Below are 13,122 nucleotides of genomic sequence, written 5' to 3'. Positions count from 1 at the left end.
ATGGCAACCAGACTTTTTGAGGTGCATGCAAAGGGAGAATCTTCAGGCGCAAATGAGCCTGGCACACTGCTAATTTCAAACCCTGGATCCTCTGCAACATGATCCTATGTAATTTGGCATTAAGATGAGGACATGGAATTGAACTGTAATTTGGATACCCCTGTCAAACATCTTAAAAAATAAATAAATGCATAATGCTAATTATTTCTGTCGAAATGCGATTTTATGGAATTCTGGACATAAAGAGCACAAATATAATATTTAATTGGCACTGGAGCATGAAATAAGTAACCAAACACTCTAAAATTAACAGTAGCATGTGCCCATCCAATTCAAGTGGCTTCTTGGTAAAAAAAATAAATCCCCAACCATTCAGCTATAACCATGTTTTGTTTTTGTTTTGTTTTTTTAAATGTTTTTGGCAAGAATTGTAACCTTAGGAGCTTCAGACTGAAAACACAAAGCGATATCCTGAGGATAAGTGAGACCTCTCTATTCCTTCCTCCCTCCTATGCCTTTTCGACAATATTAGATTACAGCTTAGCAACGGCGAGGGTGGAGGAGGAAATTCCTTTATTCTCACCTTCCAAAAATGACTTGTTTAATATAATGCATATATTTACTATTGTTTCTTTAAATGATAGCAACTGTCCCTCCCCCCCACTCCCAAATTATGAGTTTGAGTTTTTAGTGCAGTTATAGCTTGGATTAAAAGAGATGAGTCTAAGGCAAATACTCGAGGAACAGGAAATTAAACTAGGAATTCAGAATTAATGAACAGTGAGCAGATATTTTGATCAAACAAAAGATAGCTATATAGCCTTTTTCTCATTCTGTGCTTCTAAACAACCCTGTGATTAGCAACAGGCTGAAGATGCAAGCCCATCTCCCCAGCTTGTTTCTAATTCACTTTTATACATGTATGCCTTTGTTTTCAGCTTTTTCACACTGAAATGAATGTGGAAGGCCTGTGCATAGAGGAACTCTGTATGCCTTGCGGTGCACATGCACCTCTGGACTGAAATGAAATATTAAGAGCTTTGTTCGAAGATCCATTACTCGCATTATCGAAGGGCATCATAAATCAGGAGTGGCGAACCTGTAGCCCTACATAATGCTGCTGGACTACATACTCATTTGGCCATGCTACCTGGGGCTGTTGAGAGAGCAAGAGTCAAACAACATCTGGAGCACCAAAAGGTTATCCACCCCTGCTATCAGGGTTCTGCTCTGTAAAGATCCGAAACATCCATTATTAGGATGTGAAAATACAAAAATGGCCCCCGTTTCATATATCCAGTGGGGATGAGCATAAAATCAGAATGCTGAATAAGAGGAACAGTCTCTGTACCCTGCTATGCCACATCTGTGCAATTCTTCCATTCTTTTTAAATTGTACAAACAGAACCTCTGCACAACTGAGCTTCTGTATGGAGATGCCAGTTGCACAAGGAGTTACCGTATTTTTCGCTCCATAAGACGCACTTTTTCCCTCCTAAAATGTAAGGGAAAATGTGTGTGCATCTTATGGAGCGAATGCAGTGGGGAGGCAGGCAGAAAAAGCCCCCGCGGCTCTTGGGGGCTTCTCCTCAGGAGGGAGAAGGGACTGATGTGGCCAGTCAGTCCCTTCTCCCTCCTCGTAGAAAAGCTTGCAGGAGCCGTGGAATTCCCCCACCTCCCGCAAAAGCACGCAAAAGCCGCACGCTCTTGGGGGTTTTCCCCGAGGAAGGACAAGGGACTGACTGGCCATGTCAGTCCCTTCTCCTTCCTGGTCGAAAAGCCTGCAGGAGCAGCACGGCTCCTGTGGGCTTTTGCGGGAGGTGGGGGAATTCCCAGCAGGTCTGGGAGAAGGTCTGGGAGAAGCGCACAGGCTGCGCACAGCCTGTCCGCTGCTCCCAGAGCTGGGGGGGGGATCATATTTTTTCCCCTCTGAAAACTAGGTGCACCCTATGGTCAGGTGCGCCCTATGGAGCGAAAAAGACGGTATCTATCTGGTGGCCAGGAAATGTGTGTATTTTCTTTGCGAGGTTCTGGTGAACGTGGCAGCTACGCTGGCTTTGCGACCAATTTACTGACCATCTAATTTACTTTAGTGGCCATATTGCATGTGCAAGCCTGGTCCTTGAACTTCCCCACTAGTCTTGCCTGGCATTAGAGGGTATCCTTAGTTTCACTTCAGTATAGAACCAGAGCCTTGACTACACATGCAGCAGAATGAGATGGAAGTATCCTGAAATGCACCAGGGAGAGCGATTATTTTTCAGGTCGCTCTCAGTCTCCACTGTGCCCTTTTCCTAAATTTAACGGGAAAATTGGGGCAAACAGCAGTAATGTGTGAGATGGATGGAATGGAAATGCTGAAACTCATTGGGACAGGGTGGGGTGGTGGCAACATCAGAGGAGCTCCCAGGCTGGCAGCATTGGTGTACTACAGGTGTGCATCCTGTTTTCACAGTAGCCAATCAGATGCAAATGGGAAGACCACAAGTAGCATGTGAGTTCCACCAATGCAGTGTTAGAAACTCAGATATATAAGCTAGGGGCCAAATGGCTCCTTAAACCATGATTATAGCCACCAAAATGGAATGCTTAGTTGCCACTGGGGGGCAAGATGGCTCTAAAGCAGCGGTTCTCAACCTGTGGGTCCCCAGATGTTGTTGGGCTACAACTCCCATCATCCCTGAGCTCTGGCCTTGCTAGCTAGGGGCGATGGGAGTTGTAGTTCAACAACATCTGGGGACCCACAGGTTGAGAAAGGCTGCTCTAAAGTCTTATTTTTCAAATGACAGCTGACTGTGACTGATTCTCAGTTAAACATCTGGCTAGTTCAGATGACAACCCTGAGCTAGGTTAAGTGCTTTGAGAATTTAAAAGAAGAAAAATCACTTGGTTCAGGGACAGTCCACATATTCCGACCTCTATTCCGACCTCTTTTTCTTAATGGTGACTGCTCCTGCTCAGGCAGCACAGAAAAAGCATTTTGTTTCCAGAAATTCATTCTGACTGTGCAGATAAGACATAACTGATAGAATTCTACAGGGTGGGGTATTAGTGTGTGAAAACAGTCCAGATCCAATGAGCCCCAGGCATGCACCTCCAGGTGGTGGAGCTGTGAGGCGCCACCCTGGCATCTTCACTTGGCTGCAAGTGATCGAAAGGAAGGTGCACAACATGTCTGGTGCCTGGCTAATTTCAAACCCTGGCAACCATTTGTGTCCCAAAGCAACTGGCATTCAGAAGCATAGCATCTTTGATACTAGATGCAGTACACAGCCATCATGACTAGTAGCCACTGACAGACTTTGTCTTAACCCCTTTAAAATCCATCCAAGTTGGGGGCCATCACTGCACCTTCTAGCAGTGATGTCTGTAGGCTCTGTGTGAAAAAGTACTTCCTTTTGTGTGTCCGGAATCTACCAATACAGTGGTACCTCTGGTTGCGAACGGGATCCTTTCCGGAGGCCTGTTTGCAACAGGAAAAGAGCGCAACCCGCAGCGGCACGTCTGCACACGCACGGGTTGCAATTCGCTGCTTCTGTGCATGTGCGTGACATCATTTGGCGCGTCTGCACATGCGCGAGCGGCGAAACCCGGAAGTAACCCTTTCCTGTATTTCTGGGTCGCTGCGGGACGTAACCTGAAAGAACGTAACATGAAGCAAATGTAACATGAGGTATGACTGTATTTGGCTTCCCTGGATGACCCTGAGTTCTTGGTATCGTGAGAAAGCGAGAGAAATGTTTCACTCCCCACTTTCTCCGTACCACACATAATATTGTACAGATCTTTCGTAAGAGGAGGCTGGTAAATAAAGCCAATGGCCCTTCTAGTCCAGCATGCTAGTCTCACAGTGGCCAACCAGATGCCTCTGTAAAGCCCAAAAGCAGGACCAGTGTGCAAGAGCACAACCCTCTCTGGTGGTTTCCAGCAACTGGCATTCAGAAGGATACTGCCTATGGAGGCAGAGCACAGCCATCATGGTCAATAGCCACTGAAAGAAGTTACCTCCATGAAATGCTTCATCCTACTCCTGAATATATCCAAATGTAAGAAAATCATAGCCTGGAAACTGGGGCTGGATCTGGACACATCACTGAAGCGTTTCAGTTAAATGCATTGTAAATTTAAACAGGGAAAACAGGTAGAGAGATATAAGACTCCACAGAGCCATCTGATGGTACAATGTTATATCACATATAAAGGTAAAGGGACCCCTGACCATTAGGTCCAGTCGTGGCCGACTCTGGGGTTGCGGCGCTCATCTCGCTTTATTGGCCGAGGGAACTGGCATTTGTCCGCATACAGCTTCCGGGTCATGTGGCCAGCATGACTAAGCTGCTTCTGGCGAACCAGCACATGGAAACGCTGTTTACCTTCCCGCTGGAGTGGTGCCTATTTATCTACTTGCACTTTGACGTGCTTTCAAATTGCTAGGTTGGCAGGGGCAGGGACCAAGCAACGGGAGCTCACCCCGTTGCAGGGATTCGAACTGCCAACCTTCTGATCAGCAAGTCCTAGGCTCTGTGGTTTAACCCACAGCGCCACCTGCGTCCCTATATCACATATACAAAGCATATAAATCGCTTTTTCTTTACCGATCTAACTCAGTCATCATTATATGGTAGGGGTGTTGCGATTGTTCTGACTACACTGAAGCATAAAAGGAAAGTTGCAGGTAAAAAGGAATTTGCTGCACAATCCTAAACATGTCTACTCAGAAGTAAATCCAACTGTGAGGCTTACTCCCAGGTAAGTGGGTTTAGGACTGTACTCTTAGGTGAGATTCCAATCAGGTTTAGGAACGAGGTTTGCATCCTACTGAAATTTGTAGGAGGTATTTGTTGTTGTTGTTTTTAAAAAACATGTTCATAGACTCATGGAATTGTAGAGTTGGAAGAGACAACGAGGGTCTTCTAGTCCAACCCTCTACAATGCAGGAATATTTCACCCATCATGGGACTCAAACTCACAACCCTGAGATTATGAGTCTCATGCTCTACCAACTGAGCTATTCCAGGTTCTTTAAAAGTAATTGTTCTAGACATTTCCATAGCCAGCAACTTCAAACACATTCGCCTTCCTTTTCTCTTTTTTTACACGGGATTAAATGTATTACTAAGATCACATAAAGCAAAAAAAATTTGTTACTGTTGCTTTGTTCAGCGTTTGTAGATAGGACCTGTACTGTTTTTATTTACATTAGCATATGTGAGGAAGTTAAATAAACTGGAAGCTATGGTAGGCAACATCTAAAAGGAAATAAACAGAAGCTTGCAATAGTTAGACGCCTGAACAAAACTGTTCATTTTGTGACTGAAAATGAGTTAATTGCTGGTGTGCCTGAATTGTCTATCTGCAAATCGGTATTTCCAAGGGAATGTTGAAAAGGAAAAATCACAGTGAAAGTGGCAATAGAAGAGATAATTGTGGGTATTGCACTTTGCATGTTACAAAGGCATGTCATTTTCCAGTGAAGCTTGCCATAAATAAAGTATATGCACAGCCTACTAATACAAAGCTGTGCGTTCAGCTTACATACTGACTCCCAATGCTGAGACAGCTTTGAAAAAGTAAGACTTAAATTAATGAATCCTTTCCCTAGTGATTCTAAACAGGAACTGCCCGCCTGACGTACCGGGTGAGTTTACACACATAAGCTCCTCTGCAAACAGTGTCCTGGATTATATGTTAGTATCTCATGACATATTCCCCAAATTTTCCCACTTTAAAGTTGAAAATATTCAACTGAGCGACCACCTACCGTTGGTCGCCACAATGACTATAGACTGGACCCCAGATGGAGAGAGACACCCAACACATTTGATTACGAACTCAGCATTGCAAATCAAAAGTATAAAATGGTCCGAACTACAGGTCCAAAAATACTCAGCATATTTCCAACAACGACTAAAACAAGCATACTCAGGCTTAATCGAGGATTATTATGATTATGATCAAACTCTAAGACTATTCTCGAACCTGTCGGAAGATCTAACGTCTTTTTTCTCTGTCCCGACGCATAAAATAAATCGAACACAAAGGAAGATAGGTGCACTGTGGTTCAATAGTGCTTGTAAACAGGCTAGACAACTTCTTGGTAACATATACAATGAATCCTTTCCCTGCTTAAAATTGCACACTGACTGGCTAAGGAATCCCAACAGGCTTTATCAGTTACAGAGCAAGAACTTGACCAATGTGTCCATGGCCCAGAATTCAGTTATCACTTTTGACCATTTTCTTATAATCTGCTTTCTAGTTTGTGGCAAACCACAGTTTGCAGTTGCATCCAAAACAGCAAACCAGGGTTTCCATTTTCTGGTTTGCGATCACAGCTTGCAGGGCAAGCACCAACCACAATTCACCAATGCAGGGGTATTGACAAACAAGGAAGTAGCTATTTAAGGCCAGTGCAAGGGAAGAGATGAGGGGGATAGCATGGGTTCAAGGTTCAGTCATGCATTGCCTAACCATGGTTTGAAGTTACACGTGAACTTATGCATTATAACAACTTCCTTGATTTATCCCACGGGTAAAGTCCACAGCTCCTGTGACCAACTACATTCTTTTCATGGCACCCCTGTGGGGCTCAGGAGCCCAGTTATGTCACCCCTTGCCTGCAGAGCTGGCAGCCTCTCACCCTTTTTCAAACACCCTCCCTTGTGGAGTGTTCCCTCAGCCTCCTCTCCTCTCCCCTCTCCTTGGGAGTCAAGCTGGGCAGCCGCTGCTGCCGCTCCTGGTCTCTGAGCTGCCCTCCCTGTCCCAAAGAGAGGTGCCTCCTCACACTGCCCCACAGGGGCCCAGGACTTCCCAACAGCTGTCTGGGCTCACTTGCCCACTTACTTGCTTGCTTGCTTACTCCGAGGCCACCTCAGCTCCTGGCAACCAGCACCCCCTGGCCAGCCCCATAGGCACCATTTGCCTGCAGAGCTTGTAGACAGGGTTGCTGCAACAAACAGCTGCACAGGCCTTTGGGAGGCAGAGATGCAAGAGGGCATCAGAGGGGGCAGAGGCCAGTGTTGCCCGCAGCACCCCTGACCACCATTCAAGGCATCCCAGGGGCCCATGGGAAAACCACTGCCACAGGGAGTAAATCACCTGAAGAGAAAACTATTGCCAGGGCCAAAGAGCTGCTACAGTATAGAATGATAATTAAGGGACTGGAGTTCTGAGGCAGGATATCCTGGGTTCTAATCTCACACATGACATGGCAGAAAACCTCAGTTTGCCATTCAGTGGGTGACCATAGGCAATGTTCATCTCAGCTTTTCTCTCTTTCTCTCCCTCCCTTCTTCTCATATGCAGTATGGGATAATGACTGTGACCTGCCTTACAGGGTTCCTGTAAGGATTACTAAAGTAATGTATATGAAGAAAACTAAATACTATGTAAGCATTATATAAATAAATGCTCAGTATTTTTACTAGAATTTTACTAGCAGTATTTTTATTGCTACATGTGAATAAGCTCTTGAGATGTTCAGGACCTTTGGCAGTTCCTCATATTTCTATCCAGCATAATAAACATTGACACCCCACCTAATGCTTTCTAGATACACTTGAACAAGTCTCTTGCTTTCTGTCTCTTCCATCTTGCCATAGTCACATACTCTTCTAGTACTCGACTGATCCCATCAGTGCCCCTTCCTATCATTCAAACAAACTCAAACCAGTCCAGTTTAAGCTGCAACTGAAATTACACACGTTTGAAGGAGAAAAGAAGTCTGTACATGCTGAACCTATGAACTTGTACAGCTTATCTGTGCTATTTAAAGGAATGTGTAAATATGGTTAATTTACTTAGCAGCTCACCTGGATGATCTAAAACAGCAATCAAGACAGGTGCTTTAAAACCCAACAGGAAACACAACTGTTATCTTAAAAAGAAAGAAAGGTGTAACTGGTCTAGTGTTCCAATTACAGAACAACAACATTAAGGGCAAAAGCATCCTCTGCTAAGCCCCATATCCCCCAAATGGTTGGCAAAAGCTTGCAATGAAGCATCATCACCAGTTACATCACTTGATCTCCAGAATTGTCTGAAATCAATGAAGCCCCATAGTCCAGGGACCCAGCTAGACCAGTAAAGAAAAAGCAATTTACAGTATATGCGTTGTATATGCGATATAGCATTGTGCCACCAGATGGCGACGTGGACTCCTGTTTTTTTCTACCGGTTTCCCCTGTTTAAATTTACAACGCTTTAAAACTGAAACGCTTCTTTGATGTGTCTAGATCCAGCCCAGGAGTTGGAAAAGAAGTAGATGTGGTTTCTACTGGAAGATCACTGAACAAATTTGCAACCGTTCAGGAACAAGAAAAAAGGTAGTTCCCCTCCAACTGCATATAACTGGGCGTACCTGGATGTGAATGACTATAACTTGGGATACAGACCATGGCTAACCAATTGTATATTATCTGAAGTTCTGGCAGACATTTAAACTTTTCTCAATAGGAGAAACATGGTAATAAAAGCAACAAATTTTGCCCAGCTTTTGAAACAGAGGGCACTCCAAATGCAGTTTGCGATATGGAGGGTTATCTGCTCAAAGGTTGGGGGGGAGGCAAAAATGATTTTGCCTCCCCCTAAGGATCAGATTTGCAATTTCTGTGCATGTGTTGGGGAGGGACTACTTTGGAAGCCTAAGTAACCTCAGTGTCACAAAACTATTTCCGCCAATGCCAACTAAGGTCACCTAGGCCACAATTATTACTGCTCTGCCAACATCCTTTTGTATATTGTATCTGGGGCTGCCTGTGAAGCTGGTTTATAAATTTGGAACAAAATATGGCTGCTAAATTACTGAACAGCACTGGGCACATACCACCAGTCTTAACATATTTGTACTGCTTACCAGCGCATTTCTAGGTTTAGTTCAATGTTCATAACTTTAAAGCCCTAGATAGCTAGGACCAGGATAACGTCATCTTTTCCTACATGAACCAGACCATTACTTCCTCAAAGGCAGCCCAGAACAGGATCTTCTCAGTTGTGGCACTAGGTCCAAACCTTTTTTGGGTATCAGGTAAAGACCTTTTCATTCACGTTTTACATCTTTATGCTTTTACTTGGGTATTAAATTCTGCTTGGACACTGTAATAATAATAATAAATAATAATAATAATAATAATAATAATAATAATAATAATAATACTATTTATACCCTACCCATCTGGCTGGGTTTCCCCAGCCACTCTGGGCGGCTCCCAACAGAACATCAAAAACACGATAAAACATCAAACATTAAAAACTTCCCTAAAGTTGCCTCAGATGTCTTCTAAAAGTCAGATAGTTGTTTATTTCCTTGACATCTGATGGGTGGGTGCAACTACTGAGAAGGCCCTCTGCCTGGTTCCTTGTAGTTTCACTTCTTGCAGTGAGAGAACCACCAGAAGGCCCTTGGAGATGGACCTCAGTGTCCAGGCTGAATGATGGGGGTGGAGACACTCCTTCAGGCTGAGGCCGTTTAGGGCTTTAAAGGTCAGCACTAACATTGTCATTCTGTTTCTGTTTTTACTGTGCTTTTGTATTTTTCTGTTGTCATGACCCTGTTAGTTTAAACACTGTTCGTTGATCTGGAACATATTGGTCTGAAAGCAGGAACTCAACACCTTAAGTCAGGTATAAAAGGGAGAGATGATATGAGTTGGAGCCCAGAGTGTGGCGGACTGCAGATTCCCCATACCTGTCCCAAGTAAGTTTAATAAGCACTATCTGTGAGTCTATATAGTTCTTTCAATCCTCAATATAACTTGCATAGCTACTCCAATAGATCTATTGCTTAAATAACTGATTGTGTTATTTCTCGTGGCTACAAAAATAACTTCAGCTTTTTTTAAAAAAAAGCGTTTCTTACAGTCGGTGAGGGGTATGAATAAATTTGGGACATTTGCTGTAAAGATGGTAGCATGTCAACTTAAAATATGGCACTTTCTTCTGCATGCCCTCTCCTCTCCCCCCCCCCACATTTTTAACAACATGAGGACCGTTTCCCAGACTTTGTAGAAGCTTGTGGTTTCTCTAAAATATATATCTAAAGGTGCAGCACCATGATTACATGGTATAGAAATATATTTTAGGAAACTAATTAACTGAATACAGTGGTACCTCAGTTTACGAACTTAATCCGTTCTGGAAGTCCATTCTTAAACCAAAACTGTTCTTAAACCGAGGCGTGCTTTCCCTAATGAGGCCTCCCGCTGCCAGTGCCCTTCCACTGTTCGGATTCTGTTCTTAGACCAAGGTAAAGTTTGCAAACCGGGACACCACTTCCGGTTTTGCGGAATTTGTAAACTGAATAGTTTTTAAACTGAGCTGTTCTTAAACCAAGCTACCACTGTAATAAATTTTTTTATTTATTTAATAAATCATTGGCTGCTGTACGTTTAAGTTCAGATAAAAGTATTTTTGGTTTTTTTAAAAACATGCAGGAAGCAGTCCATGCATTGACTTTTTGGAATATGTACACCGAATACTAAACACCTTAAATGCATACGTCACCAGCATTTCAGCCACTTCTACATCCATTGACTTAAAACGCATTGTGAACTAGGAATATATGTATTATAGTGCACCCCCCCCCACCCAAATGGGGTGGTTGGGTTAGGAGTGGCTAAGCAACAGAATAAATACTTTCGTAGAATGGGCATTGTTCCTTTGGCTGTCGAGTCAATACAAAATACAGCTGTGAGAATGAAATAAATCCCTAACAGATATGAGAAGCCTCTGCAAAACATTCACCAGGGATGAATACCAATTCACATGCCCAAGCGCTGAGATAGTGCTGGAATCTCAAATGGGCTCCATCACAATGCTGAAATGTTAATCACGTTTTCCAATACAGAAGACAACAATCTCCTATCTCCATTCTGTTGAACAGTCGTTTTATATACACAGAGGTATTCAATCTCTCCCCACACCCCAAGTTGCAGAGCTAAAGTGATTTAGTTAAAGTGTGACCACAATAAACAATTCACATCATCAGTGCCCATTCCGGACAAGGATTTTAACACTAATGTGCAACTCTCCTTTTAACTTAAATTTATAAAAACCACTTAATATAAAAAACAAACCACTACATTGCTTACGTAAAATGTAACAGGAAACCACTACATTGCTTACGTAGAATGTAACAGGAAAAGTAAAGCCATATAAAGCAGAACATCAAATGACACTTTTCAAAAGCTAAATAAAATCCGAATGACATCATATGCAGTACCATAGATAACAATGAGCAACGCACAAAAAGAAAAAGAAATAGTTTTAAGAATTAGGAATCAGAATCCAGGTAAGCTTGGGTAAACATGTTTGTCTTTTAAGTGGCATTTAAAGCTGGTTCCTGTTTCTACCTCTTGAACTATCTAGAGAAGGGTATTTCAAAGGGTGGGTGACACCATTAAGGAAGTCTGCTTCCATAGTGTCACTGTTTCCATGTCCCCACCAAAGAATTAACAGCAGGGTTTCCTTGGAAGATCTTAAGACTTCAGAGAGATAGTTTGCTTCTAAGGAATCCTTCAAGCCTTTTGGTAAACAGTGTGTTCAGTTAAACACAGCCCATACAACCTTAATATTTGTGCTCGTGTAATCTCACTGTATACAAGTTGTACAAGTGACAATAAAGTATTTCAATATTTCAATTTCAATATTTGCAGAGAACACAGGTACTAGAGATCCACCGATCTTGGAATTTGTTACTCGTTTGGCATTAATTTGAAAGAGGAGTTAAGCACATGCTTAAATATCTCTAGTTGGAATTAATTGTACTTAACTTTGGCTTGATCTTTCTTTTTTGTCTATGTTTTTTGTGCATTTTCTGATTGTTGTTATTACTGGACAGCATCCTGGGAACTGTTTGGTTCAAGGGCAAGCTAGAAAATTTTTATAGACTAAATAAAGTGGTCTGGTCAACAGACTGAGCTCTGAGCTAGGAAATCGCCAGCTTAAACATTGCCTCATGCCATGAAGTCACTCTTGTGGCTGTAGGGTAGCTGCTGTATCTCACGGTGAACCTCAGATCTGCAATATTTATCAACAGGAATGTGGTTTCACATAGTTAGGGATGCGATACAATCCCTTATCTTTCCTTTTGTGCCTATGAACTCCAAAGCAATCCCATTGAAGAAAAACTACCCTGGTTTTAGGTCTTTAAATCACAACATCAGATTTTTAAGGTGCAGCCACCCAAAGTCAAGCACCTGCTTAAATCTTGACCACTAAAATGCTGACAGCTTTGGCTGAATTAAATAACCTTTCTAAGGGTACAATCCTATTCCTACTTACCTGTGAGTAAGCCTCACTGGACTCAATAAGACTTAATTCTTATAGACGTGTATGAGATTGCAGTGTAAAACTACATGCAGAAATAAAAGTGAAGTCTATATTATTTTCAGGTCCCTGGTGCTAATTTATCAAACCTAAAAGGTTTTAAAGGGAAGTCAGACTTGGAAATAAAACATAGCTTGTTGAACAGAAATTCTAAAAAGGCAATGAACTTGGAATATAGGTAAAGCAAATTACCATGGGATAGAAGCAAGTCCATCAATAAATGGAAATGACAGAAATGTGAGTCTTCAAACTGTTCAGAGTTTCCAAATATTCCAGTAAGTTTTCCTACTCACTTGCTAATTAATTTGCTATTTGATTGTGCACATAATCCTTTTCATGCCACTTCTTTGCAACCCATGAGCTCAGAAGCTCCCTCTTCAGGGTTCACACATGCTTGCAAATCCCATGGGCATGGAGTTCCAAGGGTAGGGTGGGGCAATTGCACCCCCACCTCACCAGATGAACCATAATCTCCAGGTCCCAGGTATCATTAAAAATAAATAAATAGCAAGTTTCTAGCATTTGTAGAACCTGAGACAGGAGGAAAAAAGTAAAGGCACGATTCCTCTCACTTTTTCTGCGTGTGATTCTCTCAGCCTGCTTCCTCTTTCAGTGTTTCAGTTTGCCCCCACCCTGAGAAATTCCTGAGACCACCCTTGCCCAAGGGCGGAGGAAGGTGTTAGCTACTGGGAGGAGGAACCTGAGCAAGGAAGAGATAAGGGAAGAAAAGATCACACATCCCTCACCTGCTGCCTCTTTTAGAAAGGCCCTTAGGGGCTATAATGACTTAGCTGTATG

The 13,122-nt window shown here is 42.8% G+C and overlaps 1 protein-coding gene across 6 annotated transcripts in view; it reads right to left on the bottom strand.

Annotated features, from left to right (window-relative positions):
• Positions 1 to 13,122, bottom strand: part of LOC128405290 (A-kinase anchor protein 2-like) — a 96,761-nt gene that overhangs the window by 69,433 nt on the left and 14,206 nt on the right. Inside the window, exon 1 of one of the 6 annotated variants that reach the window (XM_053371787.1) lies at positions 12,897 to 13,038. The exons of the other annotated variants lie outside the window; for them this stretch is intronic. The gene's annotated coding sequence lies outside the window, so the exon portion shown is untranslated. Of the gene's footprint in view, positions 1 to 12,896; positions 13,039 to 13,122 lie in introns of those variants that run through there. 6 annotated transcript variants of the gene reach the window in all.

Source organism: Podarcis raffonei, chromosome 17 (genome assembly GCF_027172205.1).
Source record: "Podarcis raffonei isolate rPodRaf1 chromosome 17, rPodRaf1.pri, whole genome shotgun sequence".
In the NCBI taxonomy this organism is placed as follows: Eukaryota; Metazoa; Chordata; class Lepidosauria; order Squamata; family Lacertidae; genus Podarcis; species Podarcis raffonei.
The sequence above is the reverse complement of the archived record's forward strand: the minus strand, read 5'-3'. Positions and strand labels throughout refer to the sequence as shown.